This window comes from Salvelinus alpinus, chromosome 9 (genome assembly GCF_045679555.1).
Source record: "Salvelinus alpinus chromosome 9, SLU_Salpinus.1, whole genome shotgun sequence".
Lineage (NCBI taxonomy): Eukaryota > Metazoa > Chordata > Actinopteri > Salmoniformes > Salmonidae > Salvelinus > Salvelinus alpinus.
This window is the reverse complement of record NC_092094.1, coordinates 58,192,115-58,210,853: the sequence shown is the minus strand read 5'-3', so window position 1 is coordinate 58,210,853 and position 18,739 is coordinate 58,192,115. Positions and strand designations below refer to the sequence as shown.

Sequence of the window (18,739 nt, the reverse complement as noted above, 5' to 3'; positions counted from 1 at the left end):
TCACACATTAACAAGTCCAATACAGCATTTGAAAGATAAACATCTTGTGAATCCAGCCAACATGTCCGATTTTTAAAATGTTTTACAGCGAAAACACCACGTATATTTATGTTAGCTCACCACCAAATAGAAAAAAGGACAGACATTTTTCACAGCACAGGTAGCATGCACAAAGCCAACCTAACTAACCAAGATCAAACCAAACTAACCTAGAAACAACTTCATCAGATGACAGTCCTATAACATGTTACACAATAAATCTATGTTTTGTTCGAAAAATGTGCATATTTGAGGTATAAATCAGTTTTACATTGATGCTACCATCACAGCTACCGTCAGATATAGCACCGAAGCAACCAGAGTAATTACAGACACCAACGTCAAATACCTAAATACTCATCAAAAACATTTCTGAAAAATATATGGTGTATAGCAAATGAAAGACAAAGATCTTGTGAATACAGCCAATATTTCCGATTTTTTTAAAAATTGTTTTACAGCGAAAACACAATATAGCGTTATATTAGCTTACTACAATAGCTAACACACAACAGCATTGATTCCAGGTAATCGGTAGCAATAGCACAGTTCGACAGATATATGAAATATCATCGCATAATGGGTCCTACTTTTGCTGATCTTCCATCAGAATGTTGTACAAGGGGTCCTTTGTCCAGAACCGTCTTTGTTTGGGTTTAGAAGGACCTCTTTCCCTCTTGAATTAGCAAGCACACTGGCCAAGTGGTGCTAAGCTCTCCATCCTGAACAAAAGCAGACAACGCAACACGCCTAACGTCCCGAATAAATATCAATAATCTAATAAAACTATATTGAAAAAACATACTTTACGATGATATTGTAACATGTATCAAATAAAATCAAAGCCGGAGATAGTATTCGCCTATAACGACGGCTTTCCAGAAGGCGATTCCAGGTCCAACTTCGCGCTTTCGAAAAAACAAGAAATGGCGGACAAGTCACTCCAAGAGGATTTATTCCACTTCAGACCAAGATAATCCATTCAATTCTTCTCTCACTTCCTCTTGACATCTAGGGGAAGGTGTATGACGTGTATGTATACCAATACGTATCATGCCCATTTATAGGCAAGCGTTTGAACAGAGACCTCGATTTCAGAAATCTCACTTCCTGTCAGGAAGTGGGCTGCAGAAGGAGTTCTGTTTCACTCAGAGAAAAAATTCAAACGGTTTTAGAAACTAGAGAGTGTTTTCTATCCAATAGTAATAATAATATGCATATTGTACGAGCAAGAATTGAGTACGAGGCCGTTTGAAATGGGCACATTTTTCCAAGTTACTCAATACTGACCCTGCAGCCATAAGAAGTTATAATCCCTGCACAGCCCTTGCAATAAAACACTTGACCTGTCTACCTTAAAATCCTCTCCTGCCCCTCTCCTGTCTGCTCTACTTAAAACACAATTCAAATCCCCACCCACCACTAGAGGATCCCTCCCTAGCATGTGGGACTGCAGGTTTTCTAAAAGTGCGCACCGGTCATGTTTGTCATTAAAACCATACACATTTAGCACATTAAAATCAATTGCCTAAAAGAGCATGCCCGCATACCACAACCGTGCTCCCCCTCACCACCACCTGTGGGGTCTTGATTAAAATGGCAACACCGTCATTCTTGTTAAAATTGGAACCACTCCAAATGGAGGGCCTGTGCTGCCACTTATCCTCCCATTTCCTGTAAGAAGATAAAAAGGGTAGACCACACTCCTGTAATAAAAACACATCTGAGTTAAACCTTTCTAAAAAGGATAAAACCGACTGTGCTCTTGTTGCTGTTTTTACACTCCTCACATTTATAGTGGTGATTTTAAAAGCCATAAAAGGGTGAGTAAAAACAGTGCTAAAAGAAAAGGCATTGAACAGTTAAAAGGGGGTTACTTTTCTGGTGATTTCTCTCTCTCCCTCCGGGGTAAAGGGGGTTGGAAGGGAGAGGAGGTTAAAACAGGACTTAAAAAGGAGACTTGATTGGGGGAGTTGGAGGGGAAGGTTCTGGGTTCTTCCTCCCCCTGGGAGCTCTCCCGTTCCACCTTTCCCTTTTTTTCATCACCCTGTTCGGGGTCAGAGAGCTCCTCAGCATTTATTTTACGTGGAGGGAGGTGTTCCTCCAGAGTCTCCCCCCCTTCTCCCGTATCTCCTGACACCGTCTCCATGGTGCTTTCCGACACCGTCCCTATAATGTCTGACCCGCTTGGGGAGCTTTTACTAAAAATCTCTCCAGAGCCGTCTCTCTCGGCCCTTTCTCCTTCAGGGGTCACATTAGTCTGGGGCAGGGGAATTGGGGTGGGGAGGGTTTTGTCCTCTCCTCCCACTTCTTCCACCACTGTACCTTCCGCGCCCTCCACTACAGCCACCACCTCCACTACCACTGGCTGCACAACTGCCTCCTCCACCACCCCTGCCGGCTCCACTACTGCCTCCTCCACCACTACCGGCTCCTCCACCACTACCTCGGCAACTGCCGTTCCAGCCCTCTGGCGCTCGGAAGCCCGGTCCGCAGCCGCCCCCTCCCTCCTTCCAGCCTTGACCCTGTTGGCCCAGGAGGAGAGGCAGTCGCGGATGAGGTGGGACCGCTCGCCACAGTGGTTGCACGACCTTCCGTTCGTGCACTCCTCGTAGCGGTGGCCCACCTCCCGGCACTACATGCAGACAACCTTTTGACAGGCGTCTGCAAGGTGGCCATGTTTACCAAACTTACGGCACAGCTTGGGCTGGTCCTGGTAGTGAACATGGCCCCTGTTCTCTCCGAGGACTATGGTGGATGGGATGGCTTTCAACCCACCATAGTCCCCAGGGTCCTCCCTTTGCTGGGCAGTGACCCGAGGAGACTAGCAGGCTCTGCTAACCAGGGCCTACCAGTACCACGGGACACACAACAACCTATCTAGCACAGCACCAAACTAATCTTATCAACAATGGGAAAGGAAGGAGGAGACACAAGGAGGGGATATTTTTCTTTTTTTTTTTTTTTCACAAAGGGAAGGGCACAAAAGGGGGAGACAAAAATAAACCAAACAAACTAGACAAAGGGTAGCAGGCCACGACAGCAGGCCTGGCTAAGCTTACCAGCTAGCAAGCCCACAAGCCAAGAAGCCTTACAACAAAACAAACAAGGCACACAAAACAAAAAGGGGAGACAAACTAGGAGGTAAGACTAAAGAACAAACAAAATACTTGAGGTAAAAGGGAATGAGGGTGTAAAAGGGAAATGAAAACACACTGACTAAACAACACCTGCCAAATTTGAGGGACGAGGAAGCTAGCAAGCCTCACCAGCAGACCAGGCTAAGTTAACTAGCTAGCAGGCCGGCCAGCAAAGGTCCCCCAGTTGACAACACAAAACAACAAGGAAATGAGACAAAAGGCAATTTGGGGGACAAACTAAAGATACAAGGTGGATAGGGACAAGGGGAACAAAGAGACTGCAGTCAAACAAACAACAAACAAAGCCTGCCACGCCTAAAAGGGCCAGGAGGCTAGCAGGCCAAGCCAAGCTAAAGCTAGCAGGCCCACAAGCCCGAAAGCCACTCACGCTAGCAGACAACACAAAACTCAAAACAGTAGGAAGAGCTAAAGGGGGGAGGGTAGGATACAAGGGGGAGGAGAGATGCAAAACAGGACAAACAAGGGGGAAAATGAAATAAGAAAGAAAAGGACCAGAGGGCCTTTAAACTCGCCCTACAGGTGCTGGTGCACCTGTAGTCCACCACCAACTAACCCAGGACAAAGAAAAACAATGGTGAAACAATACAACAATAATAATGATTTTAAACAAAAATAAATAGCACAATTTCCCGGGCGCCCTCCGGCCTGCGATCGCTTCTCTGATCAAGTGCAGCACTGACAAAGTAACTACACTTGATCTGAGCCAAAAGGCCGAGAAGCGATAACCCACAAATGGACTCCTGCACCAGAGGGTCTCGGCAGACTTTGGCGGTTTGGCAAAAGGTGGCTCCTCCTCCCCACCCACCCAACCTTTCCCTGGCGACAGACAGACACAGGCAGGCAGGCAGGTGTTTTTTTTTTTAAGTCGCCAATGCGTCTTTAAGTCACTAGCTCTTTACGCCTAGTGCGACGACTATTTGTTCAAAGCCCAGCGACTACTTTGAGTGGAAAAATACACCGGTCCGATTCTAAGTCAAACGCATGAGCAAAAAGTCTCTGCGGCGGCGGCGTCATCATCTCTGTCACTTTCTCTTGAAACAAGATATAGCGGGCTCTGCCAGAATCAAAGCCCTTACAAAAATACGTTGAACTCGTGAGTGTTCCTCTCCACGGAAGTCTTTAGTAAAAGGCGAAAGGCTTGTGCGTAATGAAGAGAAACCAGAGTCGTATGGAAGTCAGAGGTCGGGGCCCGAGACACACTCTGTGCACTCTAGGCCGGGATCTCGCGGGTGGTCACCCAACCCACTCTGCCAACTTTTCGAGGGCTGTGTGTGGGTAAAAAGTCAGACAGACACACACAGTCACTCACTCACTCACTCACTATCCTGGCGAACGTTTTTTATTTTTTATGTAAAATGGCGGGAAACGGGGGAACCCACGAAAAGCGCTTCGCCCTACTTTCACTTTGGATGTTTCTTCTTTTTCCTTTCTTTCTGCTGCTAGCTAGCTCTTTAGATAGCTTTGTGTCTTTTTTTTGTCCTTGACAACGGGAGAAATGTGTTGCACCGTTCCCGGAGGTACTGCAATACCGAGTCGATGCGTGGAGCGGACGGAGCAAGCCCCATTTCCGACTCCCTGTTCGAAAAATCCATTTAATATGTAGTCCCCCGATGGGGGACGTATCAGATATTAAACTGATAAGAACAGATTTTTTTTTGAAAAAATAATTTATTACATTCAATACAAAAACCATAATTTTCAATCAAAATCAAAAATCGGCATTTTAATTTTAAACAAAACTATAATCCCCAAAACAAAAACTCAGGGGAGCATCTTCCCTCCCCGTCATCCTACAAACTACCTTTCCCTATCTCCTCGTCCCTAATCTATCCTCTTACAAATCTAATTTAATCCCAGCCCTAAACCCCCTTTCCACCTCTCCCGAGCAGCATGCTGCCCCCACTTCATCTCCTCCCTCTTCATCCTCCCCCTCAAATCTCCTTCCACCCTCCTCACTATCCCTTCCACCCCCCAATCTCTCCCTGTCTTAACCATGTTCTGCCTGGCTTCCCACAGCCCCCGCTTAAAGAGACTCATGAGAAGCCAGAGCAGAAACCTGTCCCTAACTGTGCCCCTCGCTCTCCCTACACCTCTTTCCAACCTAGCCCAAGTCAACACAAAATCCCCTCTTACCATTCCTAACAACACCCGTGCCCTAGCCCATACTACTCCGGCAAAGGCACAGTCCCAAAAGGCATGGCGCACAGTCTCCTCCCTGCCACAAGAGGATCTTGGACAGGTGGGGGATCGCGCCAAACTATGCCGGTACATAATAGTACGTACCGGCAAGCACTTGTGGAGGCTCAACCAATTCAGGTCCTTGAGCTTGTTGTCCAGACGCCGCGCCTGCACTCCCTCCCAGACCCCCGCCGAGATGCCCACCACAGGAGCCGGACTCCCTGCCCGTCTGACCTCCTCGTACAGGTGCCTGTGGTCTAAACCTACTCGGGCTACTTCAACCTCGGGGTGCTCACGTAACCACTTGGCCGCATGACCAAAGTGCCACGGAAGCTGTTCCGCCCGAGGACCCGTGTTAGACCACACCATTACGCTTCTCGCCTGGTATGAGAAGAACACCCGCAGGAGGTAACCGGACGGGTGAATCACCGGATGAGCAAGCTCCGTCAACAAAAAGGAAACAAAAATTGAATCCAGCTTGAGGGGGAAATGTACCCCCCTACCTCCCTCCCCAATGGGACAGAACATGCGTGCCCTGGCGACCCACTCATACCTGCCACCCCACATGAACTGAAACACAAGCCTCACTAGAGGCCTCCTCAGACAAGCCGGCAATGGGTAGATGTACGCCAAATACAAAAGAGACGGCAATACATCCACCTTGAGGACCAGGACCTTGCCTATGAAGGACAACGACCTAGCCCTCCACATCGCTAGCTTCCTCTGTACCACTGCGATGCCCATGTTCCAGTTCAGCGTCGCTGAGCCGGAGGTCTCAAAATGAACCCCGAGAATCTTCAGGGCCCCGTTACAGAGAGATAATCCCCCGGGCACATCCGTTCTACCACGCCATCTTCCGAAAAACTTTACGTTAGACTTTGCGTGGTTAAGAACCGCTCCCGACGCTCGGGTGAAGTCCCCAATAATTGCAAGGGACCTTGTCAGGCACTAGTCCTTGCAAAGAAGCAAGGAAGTGTCGTCGGCGTACTGCGTCAAACTAAACGCGCAGTCCGCCACTTCCAGGGATCAACAAGCCCTCCACCCCTGTGTCTGCCCTAATAGCAGCCCCCAGGGGCTCCATGTACAGAACGAAGAGGAGGGCCGAGAGCGGGCACCCCTGCCTGACCCCAGACGAGAGGTCAAAAACGTCACCCATGTGACCGTTTACGCTAACCCGGAACTCCGCTCCGACATATAATGTACGGATCCATCCTACAAACTTTTCCCCAAATCCTAACTTACCTAACACCCTGTAAAGAAAATATCTATTCACGCGATCAAAGGCTTTCGCCTGATCTAGCGCTGCTACCATTAATGACAGGGTTAAAAGATAAAGATGGGGTTTTAAAAACAGACACAGAGGGAATTAAAGGAGTAGTCGAGGATTTTTATGGGGAACTGTTCGGGGTAAAAAATGTATGTGAGGAGATTATGGAGGACGTTTTAACATACATTGACAGGACCATACCCAGCACGGACGACCTAACGAAAGACCTGACAATGACTGAACTCGACGAAGGACTGAGACATTTTAAGAGGGGTAAATCACCGGGGGAGGACGGCCTCCCCTTGGAGTTTTATCTGACCTTTTGGGATGTTTTAGCCGACGAACTTCTGACTGTTTTTACTGACTTCGAACAACTTGACAGACTACCTGACAGTTTTAGAGTAGGAATCGTGACCCTTTTACACAAGAAAAATGATAGGACTGACCTGACAAACTGGAGACCGATTACCCTTTTAAATTTTGATTGTAAACTTTTTACCAAGGTTTTAACACTCAGAATGTCTTCTGTTTTAGGGGAGGTGATCCACCCGGATCAAGCCTGTGCCATTCCGGGAAGGAAGATCACGGACAGCCTAGTACTGATCAGAGATGCTATCTGTTATGCGAGAGACAGAAACATGCGGCTTATAGTCCTAAATTTAGATTTTGAGAAAGCCTTTGATCGGGTCTCGCACCAGTACCTCTTCAAGGTACTGCAAAAAAATGGGGTTCCCAGAAAGGTTTCTAGCTTGGGTGGGATTGCTGTATGGGGACATCACCAGCAGAATCCTGGTAAATGGGCATTTGTCAAGAGCAGTGGGAGTACACTGTGGCGTCCGTCAGGGCTGTCCATTATCTCCCCTCCTGTTTGTTGCTTGCATTGAGCCACTGGCACAGGTCTTGAGAAGGGACCAACGGATCAGTGGGGTGAGTATCCCGGGGAGTGGAGGGATGACTGCCAAGTGCGTTTTTTATATGGACGATGTCAACATTTTATGTACCGACCTTTTATCTGTCGACAGGACCCTGGACAGGACTGACTGGTACGGACAAGCCTCTGGGGCGAGACTGAATAGGAACAAGACAGAGGCCCAATTCTTCGGACCGTGGGCAGACTCAGACTTGACCAGACTACCACTGACAGTTAAAATGACGGACATAAGGGTTCTGGGGGTAAAATTTGACAGGGAGGGAGGAGGTAGTGGCAATTGGACCGGGATTTTAGGGACTGTAAGACAGAGACTGGGTTTTTGGGGACTGAGACGGCTGACATTTGAGGGCAAGGTTTTAATCATCAAGGCTGTGATTTTACCTGTTCTTTTATTAATCAGTTCTGTTTTTATCCCCCCACGAACAACTCTTTTAGCTCTGGACCGGATGCTGTTTTATTTCCTGTGGGGAAGCAAGTGGGAGAGGCTGAGGAGGGAGGTGGTAAAGAGGCCCAGGTCCAAGGGGGGGAAAGGCTTGCCTGACCTCTACTTGTTCCTGGGCAGCCGCTATACAGCGATACATCTGACTCTCGCCACCTCCCCGGTCAGCAACAAGACCCAGGCCCTCGCACGGTTCTGGCTGGGGTCTTACCTCAGATCCTTGAGGCTGATCCCAGTCGACCTGCGAGCCCCAGTCTCTTTCCTGCTCCCCACACACTATGCTCAGCTCAAAAAGTTTTTAAGACATTTTAAACTGGAAAAGGAGCCTGTCACAGTTTTAACAAAACACCGCTCTCTTTTCTCTCTTGTGCAGGAACGGGAACCGGTGTGTCCAGTGCGCGGGCTCGCGATAGGCGAGCCCACCACGGTTTGGCGCAACGTGGCCCATCCTGCCCTGCTGAATTGGCACCGTGACCTGTCCTGGATGGTCGCCCATGAGATCCTCCCGGTCAGGGCCGTCATGCACTCCCGGGGCATGGCGAGGACATCCGCGTGCCCCCGACCAGGCTGCGGCCAAGAAGAGTCGGTGAGGCACTTGCTCTGGGAGTGCAGAGCCGCCAGGGACCTGTGGAAGGAAGCAGGCCCCCTGATCTCCCCACGTCTGCCAGCAGGGGAGGACCTAACGCCGCAGCTCGTGCTGTATGGGGTGGGCCGAAGGCCTATTCCACCAAAGGCCTTCATACAACTCTGGCCCACCCTCACGTGCCTGAAGGACGCTTTGTGGTCCTCCCGCAACCTGCTGGTAGGAAAACAGGTAGAGACCACCCCCCAGGCAGTGGCTTTGGTAGCCACGGAAGCCCTGGGGTGGTACGAACGAAAGGGGGCCTCGACCCCAACCGAAGGGTCCCCCACAACACCTGAGGTCCCGGCGGCCACGGCCTGACAGCTCTGCGGAGCCTAGGGCGACGCGCCTAGGGGAGGGGTCTCCTCTGGGCCCCGACGGATGGGTACGGAGTCAATTCGGAAGAGCAGGAGGAGGCTTTTTTTTTGATAAGGACTCACCCCGTTCCTGTACAAAGGACTAAAGACAGTTTTTTAACAAAGGGACTTTTTGGACAGGCTTTCCATGTCTTAAAAATTGTTTTACTTTGTTAAATCATTCATACACATTTTAAATGGCTTTTATCAAATTGGTTTTTACAAAAAAGGGTACTTTCATGCACGATTGTTTTATTGTTTTAAATAAACAACCTGTACCTTTAAAAAAATATAATAATTGTAATGTAATGCTGGTTTTTATGCACTTTATGCCGTTTTTATGTGTAAAAATGAATTGAAAATGTGAGCTGTTTTAAAGGAAATGTGTTAATAAAACTTTTCCAAAAGAAAAAAAAATCTGTTCTTATCAGTTTAATATCTGATACGTCCCCCATCGGGGGACTACATATTAAATGGATTTTTCGAACAGGGAGTCGGAAATGGGGCTTGCTCCGTCCGCTCCACGCATCGACCCGGTATTGCAGTACCTCCGGGAACGGTGCAACACATTTCTCCCGTTGTCAAGGAAAGAAAATACACAAAGCTGTGTAAACAGCTGGCAGAAGAAGAAAAGGAAAGAAAAAAGAAAAAACATCCAAAGTGAAAGTAGGGCGAAGCGCTCTTCGTGGGTTCCCCCGTTTCCCGCCATTTTACTTAAAAAAAAAAAAACGTTGGTCAGGATAGTGAGTGAGTGAGTGAGTGAGTTGGTCTGTCTGTCTGTCTGTCTGTCTGTGACTTTTTACCCACACAAAGTTGGCAGAGTGGGTTGGGTGACCGACCACCCACCCGCGAGGTCCCAGCCTAGTAGTGCACAGAGTGTCTCGGGCCCCGACCTCTGACTTCCATACGACTCTGGTTTCTCTTCATTACGCACAAGCCTTTCGCCTTTTACTAAAGACTTCCGTGGAGAGGAACACTTATGAGTTCCAAGTATTTTTGGAAGGGCTTTGCTTCTGGCAGAGCCCGGTATATCTTGTTTCAAGAGAAATTGACAGAGATGATGACGCCCACCGCCGAGACTTTTTGCTCATGCGTTTGACTTCAATCGGACTGACCGGTGTATTTTTCCACTCCAAGTTGTCGCTAAGGGCAATTGAGTTCAAAGAGCTAGTGACTTAAAGACGCATTGGCGACTTAAAAAAAACTAAAAACACCCGCATTTCTGTCTGTCTGTCTGTCGCCAGGGAAAGGTTGGTTGGGTGGGTGGGTGGGTGAGCCACCTTTTGCCAAACCGCCAAAGTCTGCCGAGACCCCCGGGTGCCCGGCGGGCGCAGGGGTCCATTTGTGGGTTATCGCTTCTCTGCCTTTTGGCTCAGATCAAGCTCGGTACTGAGGTGCCCCAGAGCCCGCTGAGTCAAAAGCCGAAGACCGGAGGGAGTAAGAGGGCGTAAAAGAGAAAAACCAGTTCTTTTCCCAGGAAGAACGTGGATTAAGGGTTTTCCCTTGAGGAGATGGCCAACAACAGCAGCGCAGGGTCGGTCCCCCGGACTGGACTGAAGAATTACATACGGTTTGCCTGGAAGAAGGAGGAGGAAGTTCGGATGCCGAGAGATACGTTTGGAAGGACCGTGCTGATGGGGGCCCTGAAACTACGAATCCCAGAGGTGATGTGTCTCCAGGGAAACTCTATTGAGGAGGCATACGACGTGACTCTTCACACAGAAGGTATGTGTGATATAGTGATGGACAGAGCAAGAGCAGCGGCCTTTGTCATTTTTTGACATAACGTGCCTGGCAAAAACTAACTTTAGGACGATAAATGTACATATGTACAATCCGCATGTGGCGGACGCAGCGATAAGAGCTTTCCTGGGCCGGTTTTGTGATGTGACGTCGGGAGCAAGATATGTGAAGGACTCTTTGGGGTTCTGGACTGGACGCCGTCAGTTCCAGGTACTCCTTAGGCCAGAGCAGGAAGGGTTTGATGGTTTCCTCCACCCCCCGGCGTTTTTTTCACTGGGTTCAGACAGGGGGATGCTTTTCTACACCCGTCAACCCCCTTTTTGTAAAAAGTGTAGGGAGTATGGGCACGTCACGGCTGCTTGCAGTACGGGGAGGTGCCGCTTTTGCAAAAAAGCGGACCATGAGGCAAAGGACTGTAGAGAGCCGAAAGAGTGCCACGGGTGTGGTAGTAAGCTGCATCTGTTCCGGGACTGCCCAGCCCGTCAGCAGTCATATGCCGAGGCAGCGGCAGGAAGGAAGGAAGGAGGAGTTTCTGTGGGGGAACAACAGGAGAGACAAGACCCTGTTTCTAGGGAGAAAGACCAAGAGAGGAAGGAACAGGAGAGATCATCCTCACCAAAGCCCACTACAAGTGCCATGACCGGGAAGGAGGTGGAATCGGGGCCGTCGGTGAAAGGAGGTGAGGGGTCAGATGTCCAGCAACCGGAGGAGAGGGCAGGTGGCAGTTTGGAGGAGTTCGGCGTAGGGGTTGGGGCCCTGGAAGAGATGGTGGGTAAGCTCCCAGGGGTGGGTTGTGTGGCAGAGGGGGCCGTGGTCTCCGAAGCGCAGCTCATGACCGGGCTTGAGGGAATGGAACTGTCAGTCGGGTGGGATAAACCGAAGCAGGAGCAGCAGCCCAAAGTCGGCAAGAAAAAGAGGAATAAGAGGAAGGAGGAGGGGCAGAGTGAGGTGAATGGTGTGGGGGAGAGGGCGGGTAAGCGTCTGATGGGGGAAAAAGTCATTGCCGCTGAAGTGGCTTTTCAGTCCTCGCAGGACTCTTCCTTCCTTTGTTCCCTAGAGGGATTGGGCATGTCGTTTTCTCCTCTATCTCAGGCTTCTGCGGATGGAGGGTGGCAGGACTGTTCAGGGAAACCGGAAACATCCATCCCCAACCCTAAACCGGGGTCGTGGGAAGATGACAAAGGGGACATGGAGGAAGAGGGTAAAGAGGATCCTCTATTTGGGTGCGAGAAAGGGGCCTCGCCTGGAGGAAATCAGTACTCATCGGGCGAGGAGAGTTTTCGTTTAGAAGCCCAGAGGGAGGAAATGGAGAGGGGGAGCAATGGGTGAGCATCCTGGTTTTGTTATTGTATTAGTATTTTTGTTTTGATGTATTCACTATGGATAAACTTACCTTTTTTAGTGTAAATGTAAGGGGGTTGAGGGATAGGGTTAAAAGAAGGGCGGTTTTTAGTTATTTAGAGGGTGTGGGTTTTGATTTCTGTTTTTTACAGGAGGTTCACCTAAGGGATGGAGGGGATGTTGTTAGGTTTAAGAGGGAGTGGGAAAAGGGGGAATCAGTTTGGGGTATAGGGGGGGTTCACTCTTCAGGGGTAGGGATTTTATTTGGGAATAGGGAGGTTAAGGTTGAGGATACCTTTGCTGTTATGCAGGGGAGGGTTTTGGGAGTGGATGTCACATTAAGGGATTGTAGATATAGATTAGTTGGGGTGTACGGGCCACAGGGGGCGGCAGAAAGGAGGGAGATGGTGGACTGTCTGACGCCCATGTGTGTCACAAATAGGCAGTTGGTGATAGGGGGAGATTTTAATATAGATTTAGGACTGGGGGGGGATAGCAGTGCAGGTGCCATCACCGGGCTAATGGCTTGCCATGGTCTGGTTGATGGAGGCCTGCACACTACTCCGACACTGGCTGGTCCTACTTGGCGCAACTCCAGGGGGGTTGAGCGGAGGCTTGATTATATTTTTTTATCCAGGTCTTTGGGTCAGTTGTCTGGTCGGCTGTTGCCTGTGTTCTTTTCAGATCACGACGGGGTGCTCCTGCAGGTGAGCTCCAGTCTGCCTCTTCGGTAGGGGGTACTGGAAATTAGATCGGGAGGTGCTGGATGAGCAAGCATTCGTTAATGACTTTATTGGTGTGTTTCGGGGGCTTGAAGGCCTCCGGTCCATGTGCGAGGGGGTGTTAGAGTGGTGGGACTTAGTCAAGGTAAGGATTAGGGTCTTTATTATAGGATATTGTAAGAGGAGAAAAAGGGAGGAAAGGAGGGAGGTGGATCATATCCAACGGTTGCTCGAGCTCGAGTACGAGGCAGGCAACCTTGGCGGGTCGGTCGACTGGGAGAGATCCACTGCTCTGAAGGCGCAACTCAGGGAGCTGCAGGAGCGGAAGGCTCGAGCTTTCCTGGAGCGTGCGCATAGTGGGTTTTTAGAACATAACGAGACTTGTTCCGCTATGTTCTTTAAGTCGGTTAGGGCTAGACAGAGTAAGAAAGTAATGTACGGGGTTAGGGAAGAAAATGGTAGAGTAGCTAGAGAGCCGGAGGAGATGGTCAGAGTGACCACTAACCATTTCCGAGGGTTTTTTAAGGAGAGGGAAGTAGATGTAGAGCAGGGAAGTGTGTTTTTAGAACACTTGTCCCGGCAATTGCCGGAGGACATTAGAGAAGCGATGGAGGCCCAGATCTCCCTCGAAGAGGTTGAGAGCGCTCTCAGGAGGATGGGAAAAGGGAAGGTGCCTGGGATGGATGGGCTGCCGGCCGAGTTTTACCTCAAGTTTTGGGGGATACTAGGACCGGTGGTCCTCGAAGTCTTGAAGGCCATCCTCGAGACGGGTGTCCCGGGGGGATCAATGGCCGTCGGTGTGCTGTCACTTCTTTACAAGAAGGGGGACGCTACAGACCTTGGCAACTGGCGGCCTTTGACCATGCTGTGTGTAGACTACAAGTTGCTTGCAAAGGTCCTAGCGGATCGGTTGCGCACAGCCCTTCCCTACGTCGTTCATGAGGATCAGACGTGTGGGGTAGAGGGCCGCTCTATCAGGTGGAACCTGCAGTTGATCAGGGACTCCATCGCTTGGGTAGAAGATAGAGGGTTGCCTTTAACCTCTCTAGGATGAGAGTGGCGCTAGCGGCACTCCCCCCCCACCCCCACTGAAAAACCAGTGCCGCGAAATTCAAAAAAAATATTTTTTTTAAATATTTAACTTTCACACATTAAAGTCCAATACAGCTAATGAAAGACACAGATCTTGTGAATCCAGTCAACATGTCCGATTTTTAAAATGTTTTACAGGGAAGACACAATATGTAAAGATGTACATCTATTACCTAAAAACACATTAGCATAATCCACCATCTTTTATTTGTCCACCAACACCAGTAGCTATCACCAATTCGGCTAAACTAAGATATTTATAGCCCCTAACTGTAGTAGTAACATAAGGCAACTGGATGCTAATGGTAGAAGAGACATATAGTCTGACAATTCCAATAAGACACATACCAGAGAGATATGCCTAGGACAATTAGACACATGGTCTGCTGACCTGACACTAATGAAAGGGAGAGAACACATGGTCTGCTGACCTGACACTAATGATAAAGAGATTCATAGTCAGCTGCTTCTAAACAGAGGTTTATAAGACAGAATCTGCTGATTCCAATAAAGGCAAACTGAACAAAGAGTACATTGACACATTATGCTGACACACTAAAGATAGAGGGATCCATAGTCAGCTGCTTCTAAAAAGAAGGCCTATAGGGCTGAATCTGCTGATTCCAATAAAGGCAAACAAAACAAAGAGTACATTGACACATTATGCTGACACACTAGGATGGAGGGTCCGGCCACCATTGTAGTCTAGCTGAGAGCAGATGTGGGCGTTATTGGGCGTGAACAAGCGGGAAGCTTGAACTAGAGGATAGTGGTGGCGAATGACTTGAGAAGGGAGACTTCATTTGCATAAGGGATGGACATAGTGCTATGTGTGTATAAATATAGGAGCTAAGGCTCTGGGAAAGGGGGGGTTCCGCGGTGGGTGTTCCGCGGTGTGTGTGCCGCGGGGTGTGTTCCGCGGACATTCCAGATTGTGATACAATTTGTATTAAAAATCTTATTTGAGTTCACAAAGTTCTTGTAAGAGTTATATTTGAAGTGATTTTCTACGACATATTTGGCGAGCTGGTCCAGGAGTGACAGGGACGGAGATGTTCTTGGCTGGCGGGTTCTTTGGACAATCTAAACAAACAGAGGTGGCCACCCAACTATATACGGTAAGCAAGTTCTTACAATAGTTGAAATGTTTGTGTAGATTGCTTCAGAGTCCTGTCTCAGCGGGAGGAATGTCATGTAGGTCTCTCTCTCAAATTTCCTAAAAACGATAAAAACGAAAGAACTTTTGAATTCAAATAAATGTGCATGCATGTGTGAGTTTGGGTTTTGTATGAATGCGCATGTCTAGAGATTGAGTGAACTGGAACTGTGAACTTTGCTTGTGTCGGGTGTTTGGCTGGGGGGAGCGGGCATTTGTTCTGGTTGGACTGCTCGAGACAGGTTCATGTGTCTGGTTTGATTGGGGGAGTTGTTCCGTCTGATTCTGCTTGGCCGGGTTCGACCGTATCAGGATCTGTTTTGGGATGTGCGTAAACACACCTCAGTCAACCTGAGCGGGCGACTCGTGTCGGGTGTGTGTGATTCGGACTGCCCCTCTCGTCGGACCATTCATTTTGAGCAGCCTTGTGTGGGCTGATCGGCGCAACTGTTTGTACTCTCTAGTTGAGCGGCTGGGCTCAGGCGCAGGGCTACAACAAGTAGTTTATACAGTCAAAGCATAAAACAGTAGGTTGTAGGAAAACGTTAGCCCGATTGTGCGGCGTTCAACTGAAAAAGTAGCTTATACAGTCAAAGCATAAAACAGTAGGTTGTAGGAAAACGTTAGCCCGATTGTGCGGCGTTCAACTGCAAAAGTAGCTTATACAGTCAAAGCATAAAACAGTAGGTTGTAGGAAAACGTTAGCCCGATTGTGCGGCGTTCAACTGCAAAAGTAACTTATACGGTCAAAGCATAAATCGGTAGGTTGTAGGAAAACGTTGGCCCGATTGTGCGGCGTTCAACTGCAAAAGTAACTTATACGGTCAAAACATAAATCAGTAGTTAAATAAATATTCATAGTTTCCGCTCTGAAAGGAGGACTGTATGGGTGAAGTAGTAGGTGCAGGAAAAACGTTGGCCCGATTGTGCGGCGTTCAAATGCAAAAGAAATCCTGCGAATAAAAAACCGCTCTGTCTAGCTACCAGGGTTTGGTAATTCAGTAGGTCACGCCACAATACTACTCTAAGAATAGAAGAAAAGATAAGTATTGGGGGTTGAATAGGATATGAAGACAAGCTGATCCGATTAGACAGTAGTCTCGTCATATTGTAGAAGTCTAGGCTTATGTAGAAGGAAGTGAATTAAGTCAATAAAGAAAGACTGAGTTGTTTTGAGGTAAAAACAAAGGGATTGAATGAACGGATGAAACATAAAAGGATGAATGATAATGTTGTAAGAAATGAGTAGATCTGTGTAAAAATAGAAGATTAGGAAGGAAAGACGAGTTGTGTGTGTATGTAGGCAGAACGTCCAGGAGAGGGAGCGCGCAGCTCTCCTGTGACAGAGTAGAGTTGATGCTGTAGTATTCAGAAATAATGTATGTACTGTATAGAGTAGGCTTCGATAAAAGAAATTAAGTGATGTGACAAATGAATTATTAATTGGAAAGGAGATTGGCTCTAACTCGGAAAAATAGTAAATAAAAGGTGTAGAAATACATGGGAGTATTTAGGAAAAATAAATAAATAAATAGTCGCATGGGACCAAAATGTGAAGCTCGATTTATAGGCGTTCTGATGTCAACATTCTATCATCAGAAAATACATTGCGATGAGGTTGTGTGTGTGGTTCCTCTAGTCCTCGCAGACGTGCGGGTGATTGGCAGAACTATTGACAAGATCTAAGAACCAATAAGAAAATAGCTCTCTGTTCTGGATATAGGTATATCGGGTAGTGTAATGTGACATTAGAACTTAGTGCGGTAGTAGGAAATGCCGCTATACAAGAGTTTATTTCCTTGTCAAAATAACAAACAACTAATTGGTTTGAGGTTAGTGAGAATGGAATTTTTTACTTGTCGGTGTATAGTCTCTGAGCGAACAATGAGTGTTTCATAGAGATTACAGTTTATATGTGGTCAAGAAGAAGTATTGGATCACGTTTGACATCTAGTAAAATAACGATGGAATTTTAATTGTTAGACATTCTATACCACAATTCTCTGGAACTGTTAAAGACGCTTTAGAATAAAATCTATGGATAAGTAAAATTATTGGTTTGCTGACTAAAAGGTAACGTTGTGAATATTAACAATATGTACACTTTCTTTTCCAGAAAGAATAAGGGAAAAAAAGGGTTTTTTAATCTTCTCTGGTCAACAATGTCATTGGAGACTGCATTACTGTGGAAAGCAGTTAATTAAAGTCAGCCGCTTTAAAAATAAAAATATCTGGATAAGGCTAAAACATGGAGTTCTGGATGAGTGAGTCCAGTCCCTTTGCGATTATTGGCTTATGATTTACTACTAAGTGCACCATGTACTGGGAATGAATATACATTAGTAGGTTTATTGGAAGGGTTTTTTCCAATTCAGTTTCAAATTGGGTATGCAAAAGGATGAACATGTTTTTGAAAAATGTATTTAAGTTGCTCCTAAAGAAAGGGGGAGTGGAAACATATTAATGGTCTCAAAATGCCCTGAATCCTAGGAATTTCTTGTAAAAGACTGATCACCTTTTACTGGAAATTGTTGGAACAGGTGGGATATACTTATAAAATGTTTAAGACACCAGACTATATTCAAACTGTATAATTACTTTGAAAATCTATTATGTCCCTGGGAAAATTATGAAGAGTTGTACCCTTAAATTGAATAAGTTATTCGAATAGGTTTATTTTAATTTTTATTTTCGATATAACATGGGTTCATAGGTAAAACTATCAGTTCTTTGGGGTTATGGTCTTTGGGGGAATACACAAATGTGTTTTGTTCATTATGCATATAAAAAGTGTTGAAAGTTTTTCTAAAGGGTTTATTGGAGTGTGGGTTTCTGTAAGGATTTTGTTGATAAAAACATCATCTATAATTCATCTGAGAGAACACTGGTGGAATAAGGGAGTTATCATAAGAAGGTGACGTCAGAATGCTTTAAGGCATGGGAGAGAATATCACTACAAGTGGGTGTGGAGCTCAAACCCACCCTAACCGGCTGAATAGTGAGGGACAACTGTGTCTGATGACCTGTGAACTGTATCTAAAAAAGACATGCTGAAATGACATTATATTTGTTGGGAGAATAATGACTTAAAGGAATTGGGGTACTGACCTTTTTATTATCAGGCCACTCATGAGAGAAACTGAGACAAAAGGGCTATTGGGAAAATAGATAGTACTGGGATTTAAAGTGTTTAGTATAAATGTTAATTATTAAAGGGATGTTGTGTATTGAATAGATAAGGTCAAATTTGAGTTAAAGTAAACACTAAGGATTGTTATCATGAATATTGGGTTGGAAACTGTATAAAATAAAAAATATAACTGTTTCGTTATTTGGATATAGAACTGTTTAACGTTAATAGGCTTAGGGAAGCTCTGGAAACTAATCCTGAGACAAGGTGGTTGACAAAACTTACAGAATTTTAGATTAAAGGTTTTTTGTTTCTTTCGTTTTATAATGTCATTGGAATTGGTATGATAAAATGTAATGTTTAATTGAATAAAACGGTAGTCTGTTGTGCGAAGATACCCATGAATGAAGAAGAAAGAGACCAACAATAACTTCAGCATAGAATGACACGGATGGATGTTTTCTCCAGGTTTCATTTCTTTACAAATAGTGATCTTATTGCACATGTGCAATAATTATTATAATTTTATTTTTATTTTTTTTCTCTTTTTCTCGTTTGGTCA

At 46.8% G+C, this 18,739-nt stretch overlaps 3 non-coding genes and 2 pseudogenes across 3 annotated transcripts; 2 read left to right on the top strand and 3 right to left on the bottom strand.

Moving 5' to 3' along the window:
- Positions 1–3,733: 3,733 nt before the first annotated feature.
- On the bottom strand, positions 3,734–3,923 carry LOC139531088 (U2 spliceosomal RNA). Its single transcript, XR_011666198.1, has one exon. It is a non-coding gene; the product is annotated as a U2 spliceosomal RNA (small nuclear RNA).
- A 327-nt stretch (positions 3,924–4,250) lies between these two features.
- Positions 4,251–4,367, bottom strand: LOC139531151 (U5 spliceosomal RNA). The gene has a single exon (XR_011666258.1). It is a non-coding gene; the product is annotated as a U5 spliceosomal RNA (small nuclear RNA).
- A 328-nt stretch (positions 4,368–4,695) lies between these two features.
- Positions 4,696–4,868, bottom strand: LOC139531061 (U2 spliceosomal RNA; annotated as a pseudogene).
- A 4,517-nt stretch (positions 4,869–9,385) lies between these two features.
- On the top strand, positions 9,386–9,563 carry LOC139531060 (U2 spliceosomal RNA; annotated as a pseudogene).
- Positions 9,564–9,900: 337 nt separating this feature from the next.
- LOC139531147 (U5 spliceosomal RNA) lies at positions 9,901–10,017 on the top strand. The gene has a single exon (XR_011666254.1). It is a non-coding gene; the product is annotated as a U5 spliceosomal RNA (small nuclear RNA).
- The last annotated feature ends 8,722 nt before the right edge of the window (positions 10,018–18,739 follow it).